The sequence below is a fragment of the Thunnus thynnus genome, chromosome 9, assembly GCF_963924715.1.
Source record: "Thunnus thynnus chromosome 9, fThuThy2.1, whole genome shotgun sequence".
Taxonomy (NCBI): Eukaryota; Metazoa; Chordata; class Actinopteri; order Scombriformes; family Scombridae; genus Thunnus; species Thunnus thynnus.
Window position 1 is genome coordinate 4,902,418 of NC_089525.1, and position 26,875 is coordinate 4,929,292.

The window sequence follows — 26,875 nt, forward strand, 5'->3', positions numbered from 1 at the left end:
AAATTTTTACTAAGAGAAAAATGATACAAAGATACAATTTTTTCAACCTAGGCTTATTTTCTGTGAAGAACATGTAAAAGAAAAAAAATCATCAAATACACATATTACAATTCCCCACAGTCAGAGTAGGAACAGAAGAAGAGAGGCTGACTCATATAAGACTTAGTTGACAGGGAGGAAACACCATATCATATCAGCAAATAAGCACAGCCCGGGGGATAATGAGCAACCAAGACACACTTGGACAAGTCAGACATAATTTATTATTCTGCACAATGTTGTTCCAAAACATTCTAAACTTTCCGGCACCTTACCCCTCATACTCTGCACATTGGGGGAGGGACAAAACAGATAAATAACTCTACATCATGTTAATGTTGAGTTCCATTTTGGATTGTCTCACATTGATGGAGCCGATAAAGAAAATGATAAGCATGATTCATGCCACCAAAGTCTTTACTATAGTGGATTTTTTATATAAATTATAACTTAATTATAACTAAATTATAACTATCACAAAAAACCAAATGATACTTCCATTGTTTAATGTGACCTAGCAGAGATTAATTGCAAACATTAATCATATATGTTATCTATATTGTTTGGAATTGAGACAGACAATATATGTTGAGGATTTTTTTGATGTAGATTTTTATTTCTGTATTGCTTTTAAAACCCAAATAATGTCCCGGGTTATTTTGACTTGAACAAGGGTCCAACAAGGTGACTCAAACAAGGGTCCAAAAAGTGGACATAATATGAGGGTTAATGATATCCAAGGAATCATCAGAACCATCTAATTTTGAAGTTCTTGTCTGGCAACTCATTCCTATTCAAGAGGTTTCCTTGTATGCTGTTACTTTAAATTCTTTAAATAATCAACTTTCAAATTCATCTCTCAAGAACTTTTCGATTCCACCCTCTTTCATACAACATTAATGTGTGTGAGTCCACTCTGTAAACCGGCGGTTTATAGGGGATCACAATGTCAAGGTGATAGGCTAACACTGTTAAAGGTGAGCAGAAAACACAGGCAAGGATCTTCCTCATGCATTCTGCCAGTGGCCATGGTAACCACAGAGAATCCTAGCACTGAATCTAAAAAAAGGTTGCAGAACACTGCAGCTGGCTGCAGAGTAGGAACAGAGGAAGAACAAGAAGAGAGGCTGACTCATATAAGACTTAGTTGCACATGGAGGAAACACCATATCATATCGGCAAATAAGCACAGCCTGGGGGATAATGAGCAACCAAGACACACTTGGACAAGTCAGACATAATTTATAATGCTAATATTGTTGAATTTCAACTATATTCAATTTCAACTATATTGCTTTGCAAAAATTGTTTTACCAGTAAAGTATCAAGTAGAATTTAGAAAAAGAACAAGGCAAGTTAGAAAAGGAACTGGAATGTGCATTTTCTGAAGAAAATGTGTGTGAGTTGCAAGCTGTTGGCTGCTGGTGCTTCCAGCTGCTGCTGCTGCTGCCAGCTGCTACTCCATCAGCATTTTTTTTTTTTTAAATCTTGTAGTGCCACCTACACATGAAATTGTATCAAATGTTACAGAGTTGTTCAGCATCCCCATCTGTACAACTGCTGAATTTGGTTACCAAGGAATATCACATTTAAGAAATGTGGAAATTAATAAGTAATGTATGTGGTGGTGTTTCACTAATGGCCAAAAGGTGGGACTATTGGTTCCATGCATCAATATGTCACACACATTTGTTCCAAGTTTCATTTTATCAAAGACAACAGAGTTGTAGAAATATTATGCTATAATGTTACAGTAGTGCCCCTTGTGGATAGAATTGTATCAAATGTTACATACTTGTGCAGTGTGGTTGTATGTACAACATTCCCAAATTTTGTTGCAATCCAATTTAGCATTGAAGAGTCATGGCCCGTTAAGAGCATCAGGCCACGCCTTCAAAGGTTTTATAACCAATTACAGACAAACAGTCGGTGATATCCAAAAACAAACTCATAAGTTTTGTTCAGGGTCATCTAAATATGGTATGTATTAAGTTTGGTGAATATTAGATAAAATATGTGCAAAAAGAAGCAAAAAATGTGTTCACGAAAAAATCCAAAATGGCTCTAATAGGTATGGCCTGTATCAGTCAAATCAGAATCATCCAAGGAAACCACTATGCAAATATTGTTTGCCAAGCCTCGTGGTTCATGAGTTATTAGCCAAAATGTAAAATACATAATAACTGACCACATGGTGGCGCTATAGGTACCATGTATGTTAAGCATATGTTTTTATGCATATTAAGCTATATGTTAAGCATTTCCATGAGGCAGGAGTCCATAAAGTATAAATACTTTGGCACTTTTAGTTGTTGAGATATCAACTTTAAAACATTCCTCCCATAGACTTTCCATTATAAATGTTAATACTTATACTAATATAAATATATATATAAAATCACTGAAATATGTTACAATAAAAAAAGGAATAGCATACAACTCCTTAAGAAGGTGTATGTTTTGATGTTTAAACAAAGTTTGTACAACAAACAGTATAAAAGCAGATAGACGCCAAAAAACTACGAAATAATGAAGAAAAAAGAGCAGCTTTGCAGCTCTCACACAAATATGAAATGAAGAAATCATCAGGTTAAAAGGAACCACTAGTCAGTCATTTCCCAGATGGTACTCAAAACCTGTCTGCTGTAGCATACAAAGGTGTCTCTATCTAATCTGAAAAGTTTTGTAATAGAATTCTGGAACCTGATAATCTGATAATCAGTTCATATAACTTATAGACAAATATGAGGTTTTAGAGAACAAATCTTGTGTCTTTGTGGCACAAAGGTGGTCGAAGTGTAAATCAAAAGGGCTTTTATTTTTTCTGCAGCACACACACACAGGCAGACTAAAGTTCTCCTGAGGAGGATTATAAGCTAAAGTGTCAAACTGGGAGACAGCTACAGCCCCAACAAAACTCTTTTGTTGCAGAGTTACAGTTATCTTGACCTCCCTCATCCATCAGTTAGGACTCTGCAGTGGGATGAAAACCTAATATCTCCAAAACGTCTGTGTCTACAAAATTGAAAAAGAACTCTTATGTAGAGCTGCAGTTACTGTGCCTGCTGCTGCCGTTAGCTCTGTCCAGTTCATGTTTTCAGGGGCATTTCAAGATGTAATGTGAAACTCTAACTCTGCTAATTTGATTTAATGACATTTGCTGAACTGAAAAAACTATACCTATGAGTTTTGAACAGTTGTCATTAGTGCTAATGTTTTGAAACCTGACCACATCACCGTGTAAAAAGACTAATTAGTGTACAGACAAGACTTTGAGCTTAACACTAACATCAGCATGATAACATGCTCACAATGACAAAGTTATAGTAATATGGTAATAAGCAGGTATACTGTTTGCTATATTCACCATCTTAGCTTAGCATGCATGTATAGCTGAGGCTGCTCGGAATGCTATTCTTTTTGATAGTACTTGTTCATCAACCACAGTTCCAAGTCAAATGTTGACCTGCTGGTGGAGCTAAAGAAAAACTTGAGATCACCAAAGACATTAGGATTCATCCCCTAGGGATCATGAATGTCTGTATAAAAACATGTCAATCAATTCCGTACTTATTGAGATATTTCAGTCTGGACCAAAGTGGTGGACGGACTGACAGACCAACACTGCCATCCACAGAGCCACACAGCTAGCATGGATAAAAAGTAGAAAATAAGAATCTTTGAGTTTGTTCAGAAAAGAGGCAAAGAACATTAGTAGGTGTCTGGAAGTGAAACCAAGATTTATGAGAGCTCAGAAGAAAGGTTGGGAGTAAAGCTCTACAAAACCTCTTGGGAAAGAGTTCTGATATTGACACCATAGACCAGGGGTACTCAAATACAATTCTTAGAGGTCCTTGATAAATTTCCACCACGTTAAAAGGTCCAGTAAGGGAGCACTACATGAGGATATTTCAGTACAAAAACTCCAGAATGCTGTCCATGAAAAGCGTTTCTGTATTAATGGGAGATGTTACACCTTTGTTGTGTAACCAAGTCCTTAAACTTGAGCATAAAAAGGTGCGATGGCCTTTCGGAGACACTAATGTAAGTGTTAATTAACAAGTATACTGCAGTATGAGTTCCTCACTGTATTCATTGTTGAAAACTGTTCGACATTCGACATCATTGATTGATTTTATAATTATTCTACTGGAGTCATGATATCTGGACTTCAACTGGTTCAGTTTTGTGGTTCATACCTGTGTTTTTGGGATAGTTTTGCTCAAAACATTCATGGTTGGTGTCTTAGTGGAATGTTTCTCTGGTACAGAGTAGTTTTAGTAAAAACCTTTCTACAGTGAGGTGTATGAATTATCCAGAGGAGAATGGACATATTGTTGAGATATTTCAGTTTTTATTTTTCATTACTTTTATCTAAATTAAATTCCAGCAGGAATCACACACATGGATGTCTCAAATCTGGGCACATAAAACCAAAAGTATGTCCATGGCTCAGTACCTTTTTAATCTAGAGGTAAGTGACAACATGCCCTTGAGCAAAGTATTTCACCCCCAGCTATTCTGTTAAGCGCTCAGGGACCAACAAACTGTAAGAGCTCCTATATGTGTGTAGTAATGAGAGCTGCATACTGTAGGCTGCTATATTTTAAAAATGACAGTTTTGTCAAGGCGGGTTTTATGTCTCTGCATTAGCGTATAATTTTACAGGTTTCAAGAAATGAGAACGTTTTAAGAGAAAGAAGTTTCTTGTAACAGTTTAAAGTGGCATAATAACATTTTCCATACAGTACTGCCCCACCGCAAAAGAAAGAACAGAAGATCAATGAAATGTTCCCATAACTCATTTTCCAGCCTTAACTCACTTAACAGAACCTCCCCAATTAAATAAAGACACTTCGGAAATGAGCAAAATGATCGAGCACAACAAGACAATCCATGTGACAATCCTTAATTAAAAATCTGGATATATTAGAAAACTATCTAAGCATTGAACATTGTTTGCAGTGTTTTGCAGGAAAAAGGAGCAAGAATAATCGGTGATCCCACAGTGATCCCCTGCTAAACAAAAGAGCCCAAGTGTTCAGTGTAACACACCTGATGCCAGCTGTCCCATTACAAGAAGAAATATTGATCCAAACTGTTTGCACACTTGCATTCTACTAAACAGTGAACAGCTTGTGTCCTACTTAGAAAGACACAAAGTGAATGAACAATCAGCTATTTTCATTTCTTCAGCAGTCAGCCCACACAAGACCTGAGGTTCACTGGTAACAATAATAAACTGACTTTTGGTTTTTATTGACACTAATACCTATAAGGAGAATTAAATGATTTATGATACATGTTATTAATCTTTCTGTGATATTAGTAATTAAACAGTTTAAAGTGTGGCATGATAACACAGATGAGAAGAAAGGAACGCTGATGACAAAGAAATGAAAAGGATGCATCTTTGCAATGGGATGGCCTAGCAGTGATAAAACATCTAGGTTCCATTTTTGGAACAAACTGTTTCCATGCCTTCACCCTTCCACATAATGAATAGCCCTCCTATGATGCACAAGGACAAAACTTCAACGCAAGTTTAAACAAAATAAGAATAACCTGGGCTGACAATGACTCAGCAAAAGCAGTGACCAAGAGACATGAATGAACAAAAACAAATCCTGACCAATACACACTCAGCTAACACACATATACAAACGCCAAACACACACACACACACACTACATTTTTTAAGTCTAGCCCGGGGCTTTATCCCATTTTTTAATGCACTGAAAAGGTCAAGCTATCAAAAGCTCACTTGATGGAATAATGAGACGATGAATGAATACCTGAAACACTCTGACGGCCCTCGCTCTCCAACCTGCTTACGGACTTTCTCAATTATGTTGTTTTGTTTGCCAGACGCAGAGATGGCGTAACTGCTGACATTTAGGGGGATTACAACAGTCAGATTTCATTTAATGACATGAATAATAATATTGGAGATTATGGTGTTCTGTTTGCATTCTGTTAGTTGCAAAAGTCTATTTCATGTCATAGTAAGAGCGAGGGTGCCAGAAATAAGAGGGGGCCAAGTGGGGCCACTTTACCCTCTTCCCACATTCTTTTTAAGTCGCGAATCACTATATCCCTGCAAATTCCCCTATATTGCAACATTACAGTAATAAAATGTTTCAGTCATTCCCGTCCACCCTAAGACATTAGGTAAAACTTATTTAGCATATGCCGGCAACCAGCCAGTCAACACACGTTTTGAAAGTTCACATGAATTGGGCAGGTCCAAAGTATTTCCTTTTTGAATAAAGGCAATCGAGGTGCTCGCAAAGTTTGTTTAGGCTATTGTAGGCTATAAGTGACATTTTCACAACAGCATGGCATGTTGATAATTTAGGAAGGTGAAGCAATCGGAAAGCAATGTTTTCTTTTGTTTTGTTTTTCGTTAAATATGTGTATGTAATATATGTAATTTATTTGGGGCATGGCTGCTTACAACACAAGGACAATGTTAACATTGCTATGCCTGTTTGCTGTTACTTAGCTGCAGAAGTTAAACTGCTCTGTAAACTCGCAATTTTGAGTAATTGAACAAAAAAGTTTGTATCTAATCCCATAAGCACTAACTAGCTGCTTTGTGTTTGGAATTATACTGCCACCCTGTGGTGCAAGCAAGCTATAGTTACTCCGTAAATATTTAGTCAGAGTCTCCAGACCATCTACCGCACATCCCCGCACTTCTGAAATGAATCCGGCACCCCTGAGTAGGGGAACCAGATAATCTTAATGTTACGTTACTAGTGTATATACATCCTTCTCTGACAATGCACTACATACTGTATGTAGATACGTGGTCTGAGATGTGATATAAAAACGGCACACAGAATGACACACTGACACAATATGAGTGATTCAAGGCCTATTCAACACATTTTTATTCAGCTGTGATTAAATATAAAGTTGAAGATGGTAGAACTTTTTTCAGCTTGTGAGGTAAACAATGCATTTACTTGCAATTTACTGGTATCCGAGTTTCCTGATCATCTTCACCAGCAGCAATCATAAGCAACATCAGTTTTGAAGGTGGATTAGCAGCCTGAGCTGAAAAAAAAAAAATTTGCTTTTTATAAGCAATGTTTGTGATATTAGTTAGCTAAACTTGCCATATTAATCGTTTTGCATTCCCTTCATTTTAAGCTGTTTGGCTCTGTGATGATGAAATTAGAGTCGGTGAATAACAGGAACTTACAGCACATATGGCACACATCATTAGAAAGATTGGAGGTAGCCGATAGCTTGTGGCCTAGGGCTTCAGTTATTGTATTTGACTGGAATGAGTTAGAAGTCTGTGTCCTTTGATACTTTTCAGTGTACATATCAACCTTCTTAAATCAGTAGCAAGGTTTGCGGAGCCAAAATTAATGATAATATTGCACAATTTGCAGACTATGTAAAGATTTGTGACAGCATCATACATGGTGAAGTCTGACATTTCTTTCTGTGTGGGGTTTTCAGGAAGCCAGCTAGCAGGAAAGGGCTGAGTACAGATACACACTAACTTTATAAGCACAGGCAAACAGAAAGAAAGAGTTATATGTTTTTGACAACTGTGACAAATTTCATACAGAATCTGGTTCTCATTTTTGATTGTACATCGATATAGCTGCATTTTCTGACTTATGTATATATATATATATATATATATACATATATATATATATATATATATATATATATATATATATTAACCGTTTGTCTTTGATTAGAGCAGGTTGAGTGGGAATGAAGCGCTGGCCAAAGGGGGGAATGATGCCGAAAGAATTACAACACCTGATATAACCCTGACTGGCTAGACTCATGCAATGCAGAAAGGAGGGAGGGCATGCATGCACATATACTCTTTCTTTCTCTCTCTCTCCATCTCACTGCACATGAGAGTGCACAGCCGAACACAAACTTCACTGCTTCTGTCCCTCTACTTTTTCATTGCACACACACCGATGCACACAGTCTCTCTTGTTTTCTTTCATTCCGTCTCTCTCTCTCTTTCCTGCCTCTGCTCACACACCTGCAATCACTGTGGAAGCTCTTGCAGAAATAGGTCGCTCGCTATTGTTTTCCTTCTCCTTTTTCATTTTATTTTTTCCTTAATGAAGAGACGGCTGAACTCATAATACGTGAAAAGCCACTGACCCAGTTTCCTGGCAGCGTGCTTGCTGCTCGCAGCACCGTTGCCAAAGCATACAAAGCGAGAAAATGCTTTTTGATGATCATGGTTTAATGACAAACAAGGTGCTCGCCGTATGAGCTGATTCAAGGTGGAATAAAAAGGCTTTATTTACTGCAGGGAAGCCAACGCTCGCTAAGTGGCTTGCGCATTTGGCACTCTCAAGTGTGTGTAGGTTTGATCGATGCTCTATGTGAGTGTGTGTGTGGTGGTGAGGTGGAGATGTAGGGAGGTGTGGGGGCAGCATTTACTGCTGAGCTTTGTAGAATTGATGTGTGTCTAATGCTGCGTTCATTTCATTTAGGAATAATCATCTGCATGGCAATGGTCAAAAACAGCTCCTTGACAAGTGCAGATAGCTTAAAGTTCATTTCAATTTCAACAGACTGCTCCTGATCTGCCTTTTTATACATTTAAAACACATTTTAACACTCACTCAGCAATTCTATTGTATGACAAACTTGCAGTAAAGTGGCAAAGTAAAACAGGAACTTCTTCAGCCCCTCCTGGCCCAATCGGGGACTCAGACCAAATGTTCAGTCCACTGTATTGGCCAAATATAAGACGACCCTGATTAAAACATGACCCTTTCCAACACCTGTTTTTGGTAAAAGACCTCTTGGGAAAGTTTCCTTGTGAAACTATTGAAGCCATATTTATACCAAAGTTTATGAAAAAATTCCAAGATGGCAGCACATCTCCACCTGTCTGTATGTCTAGGTGACTACTCCAGTGTTGACTGAGTGATATTGGTTGTTTTCTGAAAAATACCTGTCAGAGTTGTTAATATTATCAAATTTGACGTGGATAATACCACCACTTTACACGATTCGGTTTAAACTACTGTGTTGATCTGTAAATCTGATGGTAGTCAGTCTGGTACCGGCTGGGTCTAATTAATTAGGTATGCAGAAAACATGCTGGGCCTTGTTGTGTCTCCCAAATAACCCTTTATTATACAATCCCAGTTTAATAAAGGAACCCATCCATCAAACTGTGTACTTGGATCATATGAGAAGTGTGGCTTACATTCTTGTTGATTCTGGAGGACCTGGGTTGCTCCATCTGTTTGGACCATGGAGCCTTTAATCAAATGCTGCATTCTGTTTTTATGCAGATGATACAGTTACCTATTGCTTGTCCATTTCAGTAGTACAAACCCTTGAATTCCTGCAGTCTGCCTTTGATGTTGTTCAGTCTTTGACTCAACTTAAGTTAGTGTTAAATGCAGACAAATCCAAATTTATGCTATTTATTTATTTAATCAAGAGTTAACATCTAATCGGTAACACTTTAGATTACAGCTCGCAACGTACAGTGTAATTACTCCATAGTTGCGGTGTAATCTTTTGTACTAACAGTGTACCAGTACAGTATGTACCAATACGTATATGTAGGTACAGGGCAACAAGATGTGAAGTTATAGAATAAGGGAGTAACAATTTAGGAACTTACAAATTACTTATACTGTAGTTATTCTTTAACTACCAGGTACCTAATCTATTATTACAGAGTATGTACTACCTACTGAGCAATAATCTGGAAATTTGCGAAGGATTTAGAGAGAATTAATACTTTAGTTATTATTTAACTACTAGGTACTAGGTTATGTTATTACAACATTTTAATGACTTCCAAATTGTCAACATGTGTTTACACACAAGTGACAGAAGCTGCTGTGAGAGTTTGATTCACAATATTACCTGATGGAAATCATTCATTTCTCTATTTGATATGAGAATTTAATTTACTAATCTTGACAAATGGTCTTTGTTAGTGATGTCTGAGTACATCTGAAAAAAATATAATTCCACCAGACTTCACCCTTTGAGCATTTACCATCTGAAAACCTGATGTGAGCAGTATTTTCCAGAACGAATACATCTCCTACTATTTGACATGAATGCAGCATGTCAAATGAGGATAAGATAATAGTGGAAAGGTCAGGTTTCGATTGTCTGGCCACGTCCTGAGCAGCAAATAAGAAGTGAACTGTGTCGGTCTATAACCGGTAATAATAGACAGACATGGACAGACATCAGCTCTTTTCATAACACTGAACAATTTGATCATCTAAAGGACATGTTTGACAATGCACAGAGGTGTCTTGTAAAAACCTAAAATTCGGGGTGGTTTTTTTTTTTTAACTCCAGCTGAAAGATTACACAGTATTTGATGCCTTGCAGCACCTCTGAAACTCTCCACTGGAAAATTTTGAAAAGGTCAAGCTAAAACTGTTCCTCTTTATTTTGTGTCTGAAAAGTTGACATTTGAGATATACAAGGCTTTAACCCGACAGATGACATTAAAAAAATATCTCAAAATCAACTGGCATAAATCTGCACATGACTGAACAGTAAAAGGATTGTATGGAGTTTTAGAAAGGTATTTTCTGATGAGGGTGGTAAACTTTACCTTGCGAGGCAGCTGGATTTGTGAGATCACAACATCATGAGATTACACGAGAATCCATCTTGCCAGGCTTCAAGTTATGCGCTTGAGTCCAAACCACCAATGGTTTAGACCAATCAGCGTCCCTGTGTGATCTTGCGAATCCAGCTGCCTTCCAAGGTAAGACGGGGATAGACGATGATAGACAGATGGTTCATCCAATCACCTGCCAAGTATTTTTTGAAAGTGCTTGCCCTTTTCCAAACAGTTGGTTGGTTCTGTGTAACAAACCATTTGGCAGGTCAGGTTGGGTAAGATTGCCACAGACATTAATAGTTTAAAGCACCAGTAACACCTCATGTAGGTGGTAATGGTCAGTACAGCCCGAAATATGAAAACCATAACTTACAATCAGTTATACTGATGGTAATCTTGCTAGGAGAAATTGAGATCATGGTATGTGCACGTCTTGAAAAGTCGTAGAAAGCATTGAAATTTGTTACTATAGAAGGTATTAAAAATTCTTTAAGGGGACATATCATGCTTTTTCTGGTTTTCTGTTATTTATATACTGTTATGATGTCTGATATCTATGCTAAACAGGGTGCCAGATTAATTTCAGAAGTGCGAGGGCAAAAGTGTGTCTGCGTGTGTGTGTGTGTGTGTGTGTGTTTGTCGCAGTAGATAGTCCAGAGACTCTCGCTAAACTTCTGTGGCATAACTATAGCTTGCTTGCACCACAGGATGGCAGTATAATATATCTAAAGAGAGAGATGACTATTCAGTTCTCTCGCTGCCGTCGTCCAGCTTAGCACACGGACAGCGCTGAGCCACAGCACTGCTGTGTCAATGTCCCAGCAGCGTACTGACACAGATGACAGGGAACCTGTTGCAGAGAAAACCTTTTGCTTATGCAAAGAAATAAATCTATTTAAACAAAGTATGTGCTTGCCCCAAAACAATTCTGTGAACTGACAAGGAATTAAATTAATAAGCTTTGTTAGTGAAATGTCCAAAAAGTGAAAACTAATGGCTTTCAAATATGATTTTTTTAATGTTACGATGAATAAAAATTGTGCCACTTAAGAAAATTTACTGCCCATCCACAAATTTGTTTCTTCAGCCGGGTCAGCTTAGATTGAAAGCTGCAGCAGCATGTCAGCTGGTCCTCGCTCATAAAGAAGATGGTGAAGAAAGAGAAATATTCAGGTAACGTATTTAACAATGAACTTTGTCTTTGAAAAAAAAAAGCAAGCAGAAATAGCTCTGTTTATTTCCTTACTGTGCTGGCATGAAACTTTTACACTTTGGCTCCCTTTACTCATGGGGATTACGAATATTACATTAGTTAACACTACAATATTGAAAAGGAAAAGTAGCCTAACAGCATTTGTAAAAGCTCAGAAGGCCACTGGGGCATATCACCTCTGCTGAACTGTTAAGTAGGCTTAAGAAAGTTAATTCATCTTCCCCTCAAACTTTGCCGAAGTAAGCCTCCCTTCGGTCACTGGCAAAGCAGAAGCTGCAGAGCACTTTTTGGGGGTCCAGGCCATTGGTCAAGTCTTTGTGCGTGCAGAGGAAGAGGAGGTGATTTAGGCGCCACTTGGACATTGTTGAGCAAAGGTTTCAACCAATGGAGGCTGGAGAAGCTCCACTCAGCTGTTGCATTTGATACGGGCACCGTCAAATACAGCCAAAGAAGCCTGTCAACTTCACTAAAGAGGGATTGTGTGTCTCGTCCCTTTGCTGCCAGCATCTCCACAATTGTGGTCACCTCCTTCACCCAGCTGATGGGTCTTTCAGCAGAATCGTGTGCCAGAAAAATTGCTGGAAAAATGGACAGCTGGGTAGAAAGCTGTTCCATGTCAACATCGCCTGTGGTACATCTTGACCACATTTTGGGGGATGTTGATGCTGCTGAATCCTGGGTCACTGTTTACTCCTGTGAGGAGTACCTGTTCCATGCTCATCAGCAGATGCAGAGTGGGTTGGTTAAACCTGCGAGTCAGCTCAGAGGTAAGCAGGTCGACTACCTCAAAGAACTGGCTCCTGTTGTAGTCCTCTGGATTTTCCCACTGATGGGGTGCATCCCCATCATTGTGACAGTGTGGAGTGCCTTGGAGGCAGAGCCTGTGCCTGAACCAGGTCATTAATGACCATTATTTGGGCAACTTCAAAGATGATGTGGAACGCCTCAGTGAACCTCAGGTGTGTGTAGTATGTCTGGAGCATCTGCACTGCTGACTGAACTGTCTCTGGTGAGACGTCTGTAGAGTGGAGCACCTGAGCCACCTCTTCCACAGACACAAGAGAACAGTTTGAGAGACACCTTCAATCCAAGGAAAACACTGAATTGTGTCATCAATTCCTGTGGCCATGGTGCTTTTTTGCATGCTTCTGTGTTTCCCCCCATTCTGATTATCTCATCCAAAGTGTCATAGACCACTTTGTAATTATCCAGCAAGGATTTTTTTGCACTGGTTCTGGCTGTCCACCAAGTGGGGCAGAGCAGTTTGAGGCTGCTGGGTGTGACAGGAGAAGAGGTGGTGCTGATGGTGTTAAAGATGGCAAGTCATTTTAGTGAGTTGATTATTTCAGGTATGTTGTGAACTAAACTGAAGGCACCACATACAATGCTGCACTTTGAAGGAGCCTCTTGAAGTATCCTGTTTAAAATGTGATTGGTGATTAATGTCTTTAATATGTTTAGCCACACCTGACATTTGTCCCTGTAGAGCAGATGCGCCATCGTAGGTTTGCCCTTTCATGTGACCAATATCAAGGTCGGATTTGAGTAATATGTCTTTGCTTATAAGGGTTATTGACTCTGTCAGTCAGTATTAAGACAGTCAGTATTGGGACATATATTCCAATGAAGTCTTCTTGGAAAACATAGTCAGTTGATACCTATCATACAGGCAGAAACAACTGTTCATGCCCAGCACAATTGTGAGTTTCATCCACAGTCATTGCATAGTGTTTTGCATTACTTTTAATTTCAGCTAAGAGAGTGGTGAGAAACTCTTGATACATCTCATGTATAAGTTCATTGATTGTCTCATTTGATGCATATTTCCTGTTGAGCATAAAGCTTTTCGGCGTGGGGTTTTTCTCAGCTATGAGTTCGACTAGCTTTTGAAAATTGCTCTCCTTATCAGTATGTGCCCTCATCACCAGCTCCTGTAACTGCAGACAGCACAGTTGCTTTATTATTTCACCCCTTCTTTTCTCCTGCTCAATGCACTCTTGTTTAACAAGCTGAATATTGACTGGTGTTTGACTGAAGTCAGCGCACTTTTTCGGACATAGTCTTTGTAAAAGTGAGATTTTTCATGGCTGTTTAGGAGGCTTGGGCACTTTTTCCAGTTATGAATTCCTGACTGTCATCTCCACATTTGGAGAAAGTTGCAAACTGTTTGACAGCAGCAAAGCTGCATATTTCACAGAAGGCTCACTTTCTTGTTTTATAAAAAATTAACCACTCTCAATGTTTGCACCACTCTCCATTGAAGTACCTTTCTCTTGTGCCAAATGATCTAGTGGTCTCCTTTTCGTCTATAATTAACTGTGCACCTATACCCGTCTCTGTCCCGACAACATCTCTCCATGCAGTCAGAGCCAGCACTAGCCTGTTTTGGTTAAATGCCGGCGATTTCAACAGTGTCAGCGTGCACAGAGATGCTGCTTTGGGGGTCTTCTGGCTGCCGCTGTGCTGGTTCTGGGGTTGAAAGGTCTGGCTCCAAGAGAGTTGTGGAGGTCAGGGATGTAACATTAAAATTTCAGTTTTATTTGACTGTATTTTCCTTTCTTATGCACTGGTTCTTTTGATATGTTTGTAGAAGCATCCATTTTATTTGCAGTATTGATAGTTAAGGTTAGATCAGCCAGCCAACAGTTCAAACAGACTTACTCTAAACAAAATAGGCTAGAATCTATCACAGCACTGAAGCAATGTACACTGTATACAGTTGATTTTGTGCTCTTTCATTGGATTAAAATGAAATACTCTTCCTGTTTTATGTTTTTCTACTTTATTTTACCTAGTGTTTTAGAGTGGGCAGGAATGATGGAAACTTCTTTTTAACGTATGTGTTGCGATATAGGGGCATTTGAGGGGGTACAGTGATTCGACTTTAAAAGAATGGGGGAGGAGGGAAAAATTGGGGGGCCCTTGTCTCCTCTACTTTAAGCACCAGTGATGCTAAATGTGGTCTAAGTTCCAAAACTTGAGGTCAATGTACGTAGAAATGCTCCCTGCAAGTCGAAAGCCAGGGCTTCAACTTGCCTTCAATGCTGTGTTTGCAACATGTTTTTTCTACCTTGCTGACGAGCTGATGTCGCATGCAAAAATGGATGTCCATCTCATAGCCTTGGTTGCTAAGGTTGTTGCTAAGGGTTTTCCATGTGTTGTTTGCGTTGTCAACACTCATATTCCGGATTGGATTCCGCTCAAACATGTACAGATGTATTTGATAGGTCAACATTTTGAGTACATAACAAGAAAAAGTCATGAAATCCTACTACTATGTTTGTTTCATGGTTTGTTGACATAGCCTTTCAAGTGGCCAGAAGTCGACTGTGACACAGCTTCTGGAAGCTAACCAATCAGAACACAGTGGGCTTCTCGGGAGGGGGCCTTAATGAGAAAGGGGTTAAAACAACTTGTTTCAGATAGACACTGAACTGAGGGACAGCATAAACAGTATAAGTCAGTATAAGATAAATAAGGAGTTTTATGAACTGTAAATCATGCAAAGATATTCCAGTAAAGCCTCAAATTAACTGTGTAACAAACCATCAAAAAAGCTTTATCAAAAAGGAAAGTTTTAAGCCTACTCTTAAACATAGAGAGGGTGTCTGCACCCCGGACCGAATCTGGTAGATGGTTCCATAGAAGAGGAGCCTGATAGCTGAAGGCTCTGCCTCCCATTCTACTTTTAAAGACTGTAGGAACCTCCAATAAGCCTGCATTCTGGGAGTGCAGTGTTCTAGTGGGATAATACGGTATAATGAGCTCTTCAAGATATGATGGTGCCTGACCATTAAGGGCTTTGTAAGTTAGGAGAAGGATTTTAAATTCTATTCTAGATTTTACAGGAAGCCAATGTAGCGAAGCTAAAATGGGAGAAATGTGATCTCTTTTTCTAGTTTTAGTCAGAACACGTGCAGCTGCATTCTGGACCAGCTGGAGAGTCTTTAGAGACTTGTTAGGGCAGCCTGATAATACGGAATTGCAATAATCCAGCCTAGAAGTAACAAATGCGTGAACTAGTTTTTCTGCATCTTTTAGGGACAGGATGTGCCTGATTTTTGTGATATTACGTAAGTGAAAAAAGGCAGTCCTTGAGATTTGATTTATGTGGGAGTTAAAGGACATATCCTGATCAAAGATAACTCCCAGATTCCTTACGGTGGTGCTGGAGGCCAGGGTAATGCCATCCAGAGTAGCTATATTATTAGATAATGTGTTTCTAAGGTGTTTAGGGCCAAGCACAATAACTTCAGTTTTATCTGAATTTAGTAGTAGAAAATTGCAGGTCATCCAGGTCTTTATGTCGTTAAGGCATGCTTGGAGTTTGTTTATCTGATTGGGTTCATCTGGATTCATTGATAAATAGAATTGGGTGTCATCTGCATAACAATGAAAATGTATGTTTCCTAATGTGTTTCCTAATAATATTACCTAAAGGAAGCATATACAGGGTGAATAGTATTGGTCCAAGTACAGAACCTTGTGGAACTCCATGTCTAACCCTTGCCTTCACGGAGGATTCATCTTTAACATGTCTTTGTCCATTATGATCATGAAACAGGTATAAAAGTGCAAAAAATATACATATTGATAACTTTTATTTCACTTTTTCAAAAAGTCATCAGAAAATGAAACCTACGGACTTTAGTGATCCATTGACCCTCAGCACCACCATGAGGTTGACAATTGTGGTTTTGAGTGAAAAATTTTGACAGTTGGATGGACTAATATGAAATTTGGGCAGGACATTCATGTCCCACTAATGATGAATTATAATAACCCCTTAATTATCTCTTACTCTTTCATTTGGCATCATCACCTGGTCATATTCTAAAATTTCCAGTACTTTGGTTTGTGACTAAATACCTGGTAGACTAATGACATTCCCATCAGCCTCAGCTGTATCGTGTCTTTGGTGCTAATTAGCAAATGTTAGCATGCGAACATGCTAAACTAAGATGTTGAACCTGGTTAACATTATACAATACATCTGCATATTAGCACTGTCATTGGGAGCATGTTAGCAAGCTGACAGTAGCATTTAGCTCAAAGCACTGATGTGCCTATGTGTCTGTTAAGGGGGGATACATTCCACTAGCCTGATCCTCATTGTTGATTCTAGCAGTGTCTCATGTCATGCTGCAGGTACAGGTATTAAAACTCACTCTATACAGCCACACAACACAGTAATATCTGCCACCATAAATCATGTGTTGTTCTGATTCAATGAATATCTCATGAACTAGTAGAGTAGAGAGTAGTTTACATTACCACCAAGCCTCAAAGTTTGGAATAAAAGTGTTAGTGTTTCTTTATGTGTGCACTAAAACAGCACTTACGGTACATGCTGGGAATATAAACTAGAGAGCTTGTATATTACACACACTACTGCTTACCTGGATCACTGCCAGATCTTGAAGCAGTGTAACAGAGTATGTTCTGCTTGCATACATTTCAGCACAGTGGCTGCCTTAGAACAAAGATATTATGGATAGATAGATAGACAGACAGAGAGACAGACAGACAGACAGATAGATAGATAGATAGATAGATAGATAGATAGAGGTCATGCAGGGATCTCAGAGGAAAATGCAGCATTGTTTTCAGCTCACTGACCATCTACAGTCCAGTATGCTGGCAGGATTATACAACCACACAACTGCCAGGACTCTCATCAGTTCTGCAACACTGGGTCCCACCCCCCTCTCAGAAAAACACTAAGAAGAAAAAAAGCTTGTTTTGTTTCATTGACTCTGCTATTATGAACACCCCCAAGATAGCAATGCTCTTTTAAATGCTTTCTAATTGCCTTGATGTGCATTTTAATTGCTTATAAGTGTGCAAAACAATGTCTAGAGACCAGCTGCTTAATAACCAAAGTCCTTGATACTGCTGGCACCCACTACACAGGCTCTGCTGTGCAGCTTTGCAGCCCACTGTTGGCTAACTTTATGATTATCACCCCCAACATAATTGCAATCTCCACTCTACTTTATGTATGTAAAGATGACTGAGCTCCATGCTCTTTTCAAACAATGCTCTTACTTCACAAATATATAGTTACTCATATATTTAGAATGCAAGCTGACAAGTACAACCACAGACTTCTACATGGGGGCAGTGATCAGTTGACAATGCCTCATTGTTGTACATTATTAATTGTTGAAGGAGGGATACCATATGGATGGTGTGCTGTAAAAACAGTATCTTGATAGTATCATTCATTTATAAATTAGCAGGGAAACATTTCTAGCTTAGAGTCACAACTAAAATCCTGTGAGTTGTCCTTTGTTTCAAGGTTGATGGAGTGGAACAATGAAGACAACATAATAACTGCAATTAATAATGCCTTTAAGCCTTAACTGCTCAACCATACTTTCATTTTTTACACATTTTATTACAGCAACAAGCAAAACAATACACATTGTCTTGGACAAATTGAATAGTTATCAGACATCATAAAAGCCAAGTGTAAATGCATCCAAGAATCATTCAAGACTAAAGAAATCTGATTGATTAGGCATAATAGCCGGATATTCAAAAGGTCTGTCTGTCTCTCCAAGATGCATAGGTGATCTTTATTCCTCAGTATAAGTAAGTGTAACTAACTGTGTCACTGTAAGGTCTGTGGAAATAGCCACTCATATGGTCTGTCCCCTATGATAATGGCTGCTGTGAAGTAACAGTGAAATTGATATTCTAAAGATCTTGAAAGTAACCTCATGAAGGTACATTCTTGACTTCGGGAGCTGTTGTTAGACAAAAACTGATGGCTCTTTCAACCACATCTCCTGAACTCAATTAGAGACTTACGTTTGCTCAGCTATCATTATGACAAGTGCGAAAATGTAGCTACTAGACAATGTTAGTAAGCTCTAATGCAATCAAGTCAATTTCAGCCGATAAATATGCCCACCACTCTGGCAATAGCATCAATGTGAGCCAATGACATGAGCTGTCATTTTGAGTTTTGTCAAAAACATTTCTGCCTTCAAGTATCTACATCTTTAGATTTTATAGGATAAGGCTGGCGATTTTCTATATTTCTATATTTTTCTTATTGTCAACAAATCTCATTGTTAGAGCCAAACCAACAATGAACTTATCTACTAACAAGTATTGTGTGTGATTCCATCTTATTCCTCTGTGCCGTAGACCTACGCTGTTGTCCAAAAACTATTAAAAACAGAAGTACAACCTCTTGACTTTGCACTGAAGTTCTTTGATAAATGTATAATGTAGTACAAAGTTAAGAGGTTGTGTGGCTCAACAGGCCAGCAAGGCTCCGTAAACAGAACCACGTTCCTGCGCATGAGCAGTGGCTTCTGCCTTACAAGGAACTCTCTTCTGAGAGTTACAATCTTATTGCTGTTTTTACTCTTTGGAGACGTTTCTAAACAAGCTATGGTAATGATTGTCTTTGGGGGCAAAGGAACATGTCACCTAGTGCAGTGGTGTGTGATTCATTGAAGTGTAATAGTTTTTGGACAACTACGGAGGTCTACGGCACAGAGGTGTAACATATGTCAGTCTTTGTTGACAATATGAAAAATATAGAAAATTGCCAGACATATCCTTTAAAGATCCGGTATCATGGACTTTTTTTGACTCATTTTTATAAATACTGAGTCTATTTTAAACATATCTGTGACATTTTATTCACCAAAAGTTTTTTAGATTTATCTAAATCCATCTTTCTTTATTAACCCAGATTTCCTTCTGTCCTCCAGCAGGCTGTTTAAGAAGCTATTTCATAAAATTGGCATCATTAATGACCACCTGCTCCGATGGGCTGGAGGTGTGGCCCCCACCCACAGCCCCAGCTAATGAATAATGCAAGTTCCCTTATGCTGAATCTTTACATGGTGTAAGACAGTATATAATGGTCTATGAACCAGAGTCTGATCATGAATGAAGGGCAAGAACCTGCTCTTGCACAGTTGAGATTTCAGCAGGATGTTTCAGAACGATAAAATCGGATCTAAGTTCCTTAACAAAGTAGCCAGAGGTCACTAGCTTAGCTTGAGCACACTTCCACACTCAACAGAAGTTACGTACACACTCAGCTGGGCAGCGATGGGCTCGTGCTAAAGCTTCCTGCTTATTTGATTTGACTGCTGGGTGTGATGTAACAAGTTCAGTGTCAACATCACTAGCTCTTGAGCTGCGAATTTAAAAATTTCAAATAACTTAAAAAGGCCAAGGAGATAGAAATGAGAAAATCCATCCCAAAGTTCATTTTTCTTATTTTCCACCATACCAGCCCTTTAATCCACCGACCTATTTAGCCATCATTTGAAGTAGGATACTGGACAAGTCAAACTTTCACCTTTTAATGTTGTTATACAACAATCTTGATAAAAGCATTACTTATCTAGTCATTTGTTACTTTTTGTGTGTGTTTTTTCCAAGTGCAAAATATCTAGAAAATATCACCTCTGGTTGTATTTTGGATTTGACTATTAATTGGCAGGGCTGAACAGCAGATGCATTGATTTTCAGATAATATCTATTCATGCGTAATATCTGTCTACTCTATGTATGAGTTGAGGCTGGATGGACAGATAAATGAGGTATGCAAAAGACAGAATCAAAAGGGGGACAAAAGAATACTGATAAAAGGATAGAGAAGACATTCAGAAGCTCTGAATGGAGACATTGAATCATGAAAGACCTGAAAGTGACTGAAAGACAGGAAGGAAGTGTCCCAGTCTTGATTAGAGCCACGCTTGGCGCCTGCCTCTGACAGCCAATAAAGGTCAGGAAGCCACAGGGAGGCTTAGCCGCTAATGTCAGCCATTCACCTGGGAGATGAGTGGGTGTGTGTGTGTGCAGATTATATTTCACCAGTACACTGCATGTGCGCACATACTGTATGTGTGTGTGTACAATCATAAAAATATGCATGGACGTGTGTTTGCACTATCTTCCATGTTCCTGAATAGGCAGAGCGATCTGCAGTCAATAATATGGATGAAGATAAATAACAAGCTGACAGGGATGGAAAAAGTTTATTATTCATGTGTTCTGAGTGATGTTAAAGGTATGACTAGGTATGTGTGTGTGAGAAAGAGGGTCCATGTTGAGAATAGACCTTTATCCAAGTGTCATGTTCATGGTTATCAGTGGTGTCATCATCCCTAATCGTCTTAAGTGTGCATGTTCATGAGTGTGGAAAGGTCCATATTCACTTTCTCCACAGGTCATCATATGATTTCATTGGTACCGTTTGGCAAGTAAGAGCATATGTCAGATCTGCCTCACACAAGTCCTTTTATTCACATTCTGACATTTAGAAAGGCCCACACACAGGTAATTATATCTGGAATTATAATGAAGGGACAGAAATAGAATATATATATATTTACATTTTCAGAGTGTTCGCCCAAGTGTGAGATGACCAGGGCTTTGCCTCATGCAAGAATACAGACAGATTTGTTCTTAATGTACAAGTTTGAGAGAATTTGTGGCATTCATCATTTTTCTCGCACTTAAAATTTTGTCTTTGGTACAAACGTAAATCACTAGTAATCTAGAGCTGTCATATGAATCGTGAACAGACCCCTACGATGCTAAAAAAAATGAATTTGACCTGAAATCATTAATTAATGTAGAGTCAAAATATGATACAGAAATTAACTAAAATCAAATATATGAGACAAACTTAATGCAAAATTAATACTCTGTTCACTCATGGCTGCCAATTTACTGAGGTTTAATAGATGTCATTATTTTTACTGGCATATTTCAGCACAGCAGCTTCTACATTTCAGCTGCCTCAGGGTCTCTCTGCAGGTCTCTGTCCAGTATAATCTTGTGTTGCAGCTGATGGTGTAACATCACCTGCTGTAGGCTATAATATTCTCCTCTAACATTTCTGTGAAGTTTTTTTTAACATCTAACTTCATGTCATAGCATTCCTTCTTTATTTCTTTCACAGTTCAGTGCTGGGATATGTTGTTGACTGCACTGTTAATATTTTCCAATTGTTTTGGGTCTTAAAATTCAACATACTGACACTGCTAAATGTGCTATGTATTTGTCTTTTCTGACAGCAGGACTTGAAGCTCTGCAGTGTGAAATTCTTCTTTTTATTCTTTGGTAATATTTTCATAAATGAAACTTGTCCACAAATGGAGCGGAACATGTAGACTTATTGTTGATTATGCAAATGATCAAATCTCACAGACACGCAGCCACTCATGAACAGATGACATTCATCAAGCTGAAACAAACGACGACATTTATATAATGAAAAAAGTTTATTGAATCTGATCCTGGAACTCTTGTTTGAACAAAACTCAATATTCAGGATAAGAATACAAAGATGTTCTTGAATAAGGTCCGAATCCAAAAAAAGTCCCAAAAGCTTGATGCTCCACTTACTCTGGATAGTTTTTCAGAAATCATTAATGGCATCATTAATCTTACTTATAAATCCTTGAGTGGTGATGCTTTTGATTGATAACTTTAATGCACTTGGTAATTACCTACTTATTAGTGGACTCATTATATAAGAATATATTCTTATATTATCATGACTTACTGATAAGGATTTTATTTTTCATGATTCTATATATTAATTTCAATTCTATTCAAATTTATTCAAATTACTTATTCAAAGACTACTAAACTCATATTTGGATCCAAGATTGCCAGTATTCCAACAATTTAGTAGTGTACTTTTATAAAGTTGGGGGACTCGCAGAAATAACGATCAAGATCAAAGCAGCAGAGGCCAACGTTTACTTCCTCACATGGTTCATGCTTAGGCATTCATTTCCCATAATGCAACTGAATAGCATCTTTCATTAGACACTCCCTGCCTGGTAGAAGCCCATCAGTGTTGGGAAGTAGCGCATTACTTTGTAACACATTACAGTAACATAGTTACTTTTTTCAGTAACAAGTGTAAGGGATTACAATTTGAAATTCAGTAATCACATTACAGTTTTACACTTGGGGATCTGTGTGAATGCTGTCTCATCGGGATTAATGGAGGGTTGACGTCAGTGTGGTCTCTGGGAATAGCTAACAGGAGAAATGCAACTTGCTGTAATTCCAAAGTTGTCTTATTCACATGTTATGTGTTCTTAGCTGGTTTGCTAACATTAGCCTTCCTCCAGGAGTCACCTGAAGCTAGTTTAGTTCAGAGTTGGAGGGTGTGTGAGTCATGCAGCTGAGGTCAGGATTTCTGTAGTGCTGTGTGCAGTCACTGAGTTTACCATAACTAGCTGTTATTGTCAGTAAATCCTTCCAAACTCTTTCCTGTCGGCTTGTCAAACCACAGACATCTCATTTTCTTTCTACATGTGTTAAATACAAAAGATGCAGCGTGTGTGTGTGTCAAGGATTTTGAGTTATTTAAAGGCGTTAACGGAGCTGACGGCTGACTAATGACATTAAAGTGACGAGTAATTTAACCCATTACTTTAGCTGCTGAGTAATAAGTAATATTATTACTTTTACAATGAGTAATGTGTAATCATTGAATAATGACAATTTTCTAATAACTTGCTCAACACTGTTGCCCATGTCTTTCAAAATTCATGTGCTCAGTTTGTGGCCTTTGTGATAAGTGGACTGCCCCATCAATTACAGCAACCTTTTAGGGTGTTTCTTCAGACCTATAGTTTGTTTTGCTGTGGTCCAAATCAGTGGATGTCTGAGTTGGCAAACTTGGTTCAGTTTCTTTTCAAACATAGAAAAATCCAAGCGAACCAAAATGCATCACTACAAACCACTTGAGAACATTCACTCCATTCATTGGACAGATGTGTCTGGGGCGGGAGCTAGAATATAAACACAGGGAGAAGGACCTGAAGAAGCTCTTCTGGCCAAATCATGGATGTATTATAAGAACTCTTCTCTTTATACATCTACGGGCCAAATACAACATTCTTTATTGTGCTAGTCCAGGTTGGATCTGTTAAATTCACTTATCCACATCCCAGCTTGCAAAGCTCACCTGGCTGCAGGAGCTGTTTTACTCAAACTTGCAGAGTACACCTAGTAGTTGGGTGGGATAGAGGTCGGATCACGCTCCCACCACACTGAGACCACCTCCTCTAAAGGGTCTCAGTGAGGTTGTTTTGGTCTGGACTCGAGTGTGATTGCTGTGTTCAGACCTGTCCAAAAGAATCGCACGAGAGGTTAAACAAACCTGAGTTTGATTCAACTGGACTAAAAGGCGCAGGTCAGAATACGCCTCTAGTGTCTGCTCATATTTATCCTGTTATGAAAAAAGAAATAATGAAAAATAATTATATCATCTTAACTGCTTCTATTGTATTAAGATTTTAATGAACCCTCTATTTTACACAAGCAATCTTTAATATCAGCATATTAAATTAACGTGCCCCTTTAATAACATGAAATAACTTTTTTAAAGATATAACACATAAACCTTTGGGGAGACCATAATTATACATTGAACTTTATGTATAGATTACACTAGCATCATCCAGAGAGCTGGCTATTTACGGAATAGTACAGTAGGCCTATGTGGGGTTTTTTTGTTTGTTTGTTTGTTTGTTTGTTTGTTTGTTTACCACTAACAGAATAATTGATGTTGTCTTGGGAGGGAATGGAACTTCAATACCAGTTAATCCCCATGCGTATGGTGGCACACTGTGACATGTGACTCCGGAAAATTGGCTCGTTATCTGGTATTCAATTGCCAAGAACCGCAGGGTTACACTTAATTCTATAAATAATTCCCACCTTTGGCACAAGGGATATGATGATGGAAATTTACTATGAAGAGTTTAACTCCAAATTAATTCTATACATATGGATGTCTTGGAAGTTGAAATACACTGTGGGGACTAGTGAGCTTGTGCCAGCTGTACTGATTTCAGAAAGAGGATAATGGATGATTCCATGGAAATTTCAGTCACAATCTAATTGGGTGGTTTTAATACAGGGAATAGTATGTTAATGAATATTATGGAGTTAAAAGCCAAATCAGTAGCATACTGGGGATTTCACAGAATTCCCAGTATTCCCAGTCCCATTAGTTTGGCTTTCAGTTGGGGATTCATTGGTGGAAAACCTTCCATTCCAGTGATTCCCCAAGTCACATTGGAGTGACAGCGCGACCCCCTTCCCAATATGACGTGTGCCCTCACATGTAATGGAAACTGATTTATTTTCCCCACACAATAGGAAATGTCACCGGGAGAATTCCCCAGTTTGAAGACCTTTGCTTCCTGCCAAAAATACTTCCTGCCTATATTGGATAATTTCCACGGGATGTCATGCCACTGTATTCCCAGACCTGCTCGCTATTATTGGGGGTTTGAGAGCTGGACGGATCGGAAGGAAACGCTCCATCAAGTGTGACCCACTTAGCTGCTGGAGAGGCACCAAAGGACCACCGTGGCAATTATTTAAACCTCCGCTTTATTATTCATAATTAGCAGAGGCTGTACAGAGTGTGTATATGTGTGTGTGTGTGCGCATCTGACAAAGCTCTCTCAATGCCACCTCTATGCAGGAAAAATAATAGAGCAGAACAATGTGTGTGCATATCTGTGTGCGCAGATGAGGTGTGTGTACTTGCCTGCAAGGACGTCTAATGTTGTGCATATGAGATTGTGAATGTGTGTAATTTGTGTGTGTCAGGGCATGTGGGTGCATTATAGGCATGTGTATGTGGGTGTTTAGGTGCATGCGTCTTTGCATGTGTGTGTGTTGCTGTGCTACTTGTGTGCCAAACATGTGTGTACGCGCATGCTCAGTGGTGTCTGTGCAGCTTGTGTGTGGTTGGATGTAAAGCATATGTACGTGCATGGATGTGTGTAAGTTCCCATACCTCTGTGCATGATGTGTGAGTGTAATGAGACCCTCTTCAGCAGCTGCCACTCCGGTGCAGAAAGCAGCAGCAGAGTCTCTGTGGGGTTCACATACAGACTTCCTCTTATTATTGTTTCCTCTGTTGTCTCTCAGGCCTCAGTAATTAGTAGCTGCTTTAATGAGACTAATATCACAACTCCAACTCGCAGTACACCACTCTAAATGATAAGAGGCCGATAAGTGTAGGTGTGGTATTTGATGATTAAGCAGTGCCAGTGTGTATGTGTGATGGAGAATGAGCGTCAGGGTGATGAGAGGTATGTGTACAAAAAGCCTTGATGATCAAGTGCTGTGTAATTGACTGTGTGTGAGTGACTGTGAAAAAAAGAGGGAATGAGAGGAAGTGGGCGTGTGTGAGAAAGAGAATCTAAATGTATTTTGGTTTAAAGGGAAATAACAATCATATATATTCTCGCTTTGTCATACACTGTATCGTCGTCATTTTGTAATCTACCTGCCTTGTCGACTTCTGTTTCAGTCTGTGATTGCCAAGGTTTCCCAAAATGCCTTTCAGACGAGAGCTTCATGTGTGGGTGGTGAAAGCTAAAGCAACAACAACAACAGGTTAAGTGGGAATATTTGGAGCAAAAGCAAAAGGTTTTACAGTTAAGTTGTGCTTCACGCAAAATAGACTCACTGTACTCACTTGACTAGTACTGCATAATGTACCAAAATTTCAAAAATCTGCTTAAGAAAAAAAAAAATTGCTTTTAATGGAAACATTACTAATGAAGGTATAATTATCTGATGGAGTTCTGTGGATAGAATACAGAAATAAAGCCCAACATTTGACCACCATACAGATCCAGCAAAATAAGCTACTTTGCTGATTTTCAGCAGTGCTTAAGTGGTGCAGGCAGCGTAGGATTTGCTTTTAATGCCACACGCTCTTCATCAGAGGGCTGTCTTGTACTTTGCATGTGTGCAGGAGGAAGTATAGGGAAGTATTCATCAGTTCACGATTGAGTGGTTTTGTATTTCTGAAATGATAAAATGAGAGTACCAGATGGGTTTGAGTTGTAATATTCAGAATCCACATGTTGGCAACCCCTCATCGACACCCTGCTGTGAGAAGGTCAGCACCCTGCTGTTCCCGACTGCCACAACCGCGTCTAGGGGGAGATATGTCCTCATCAAATGTGCTTGAT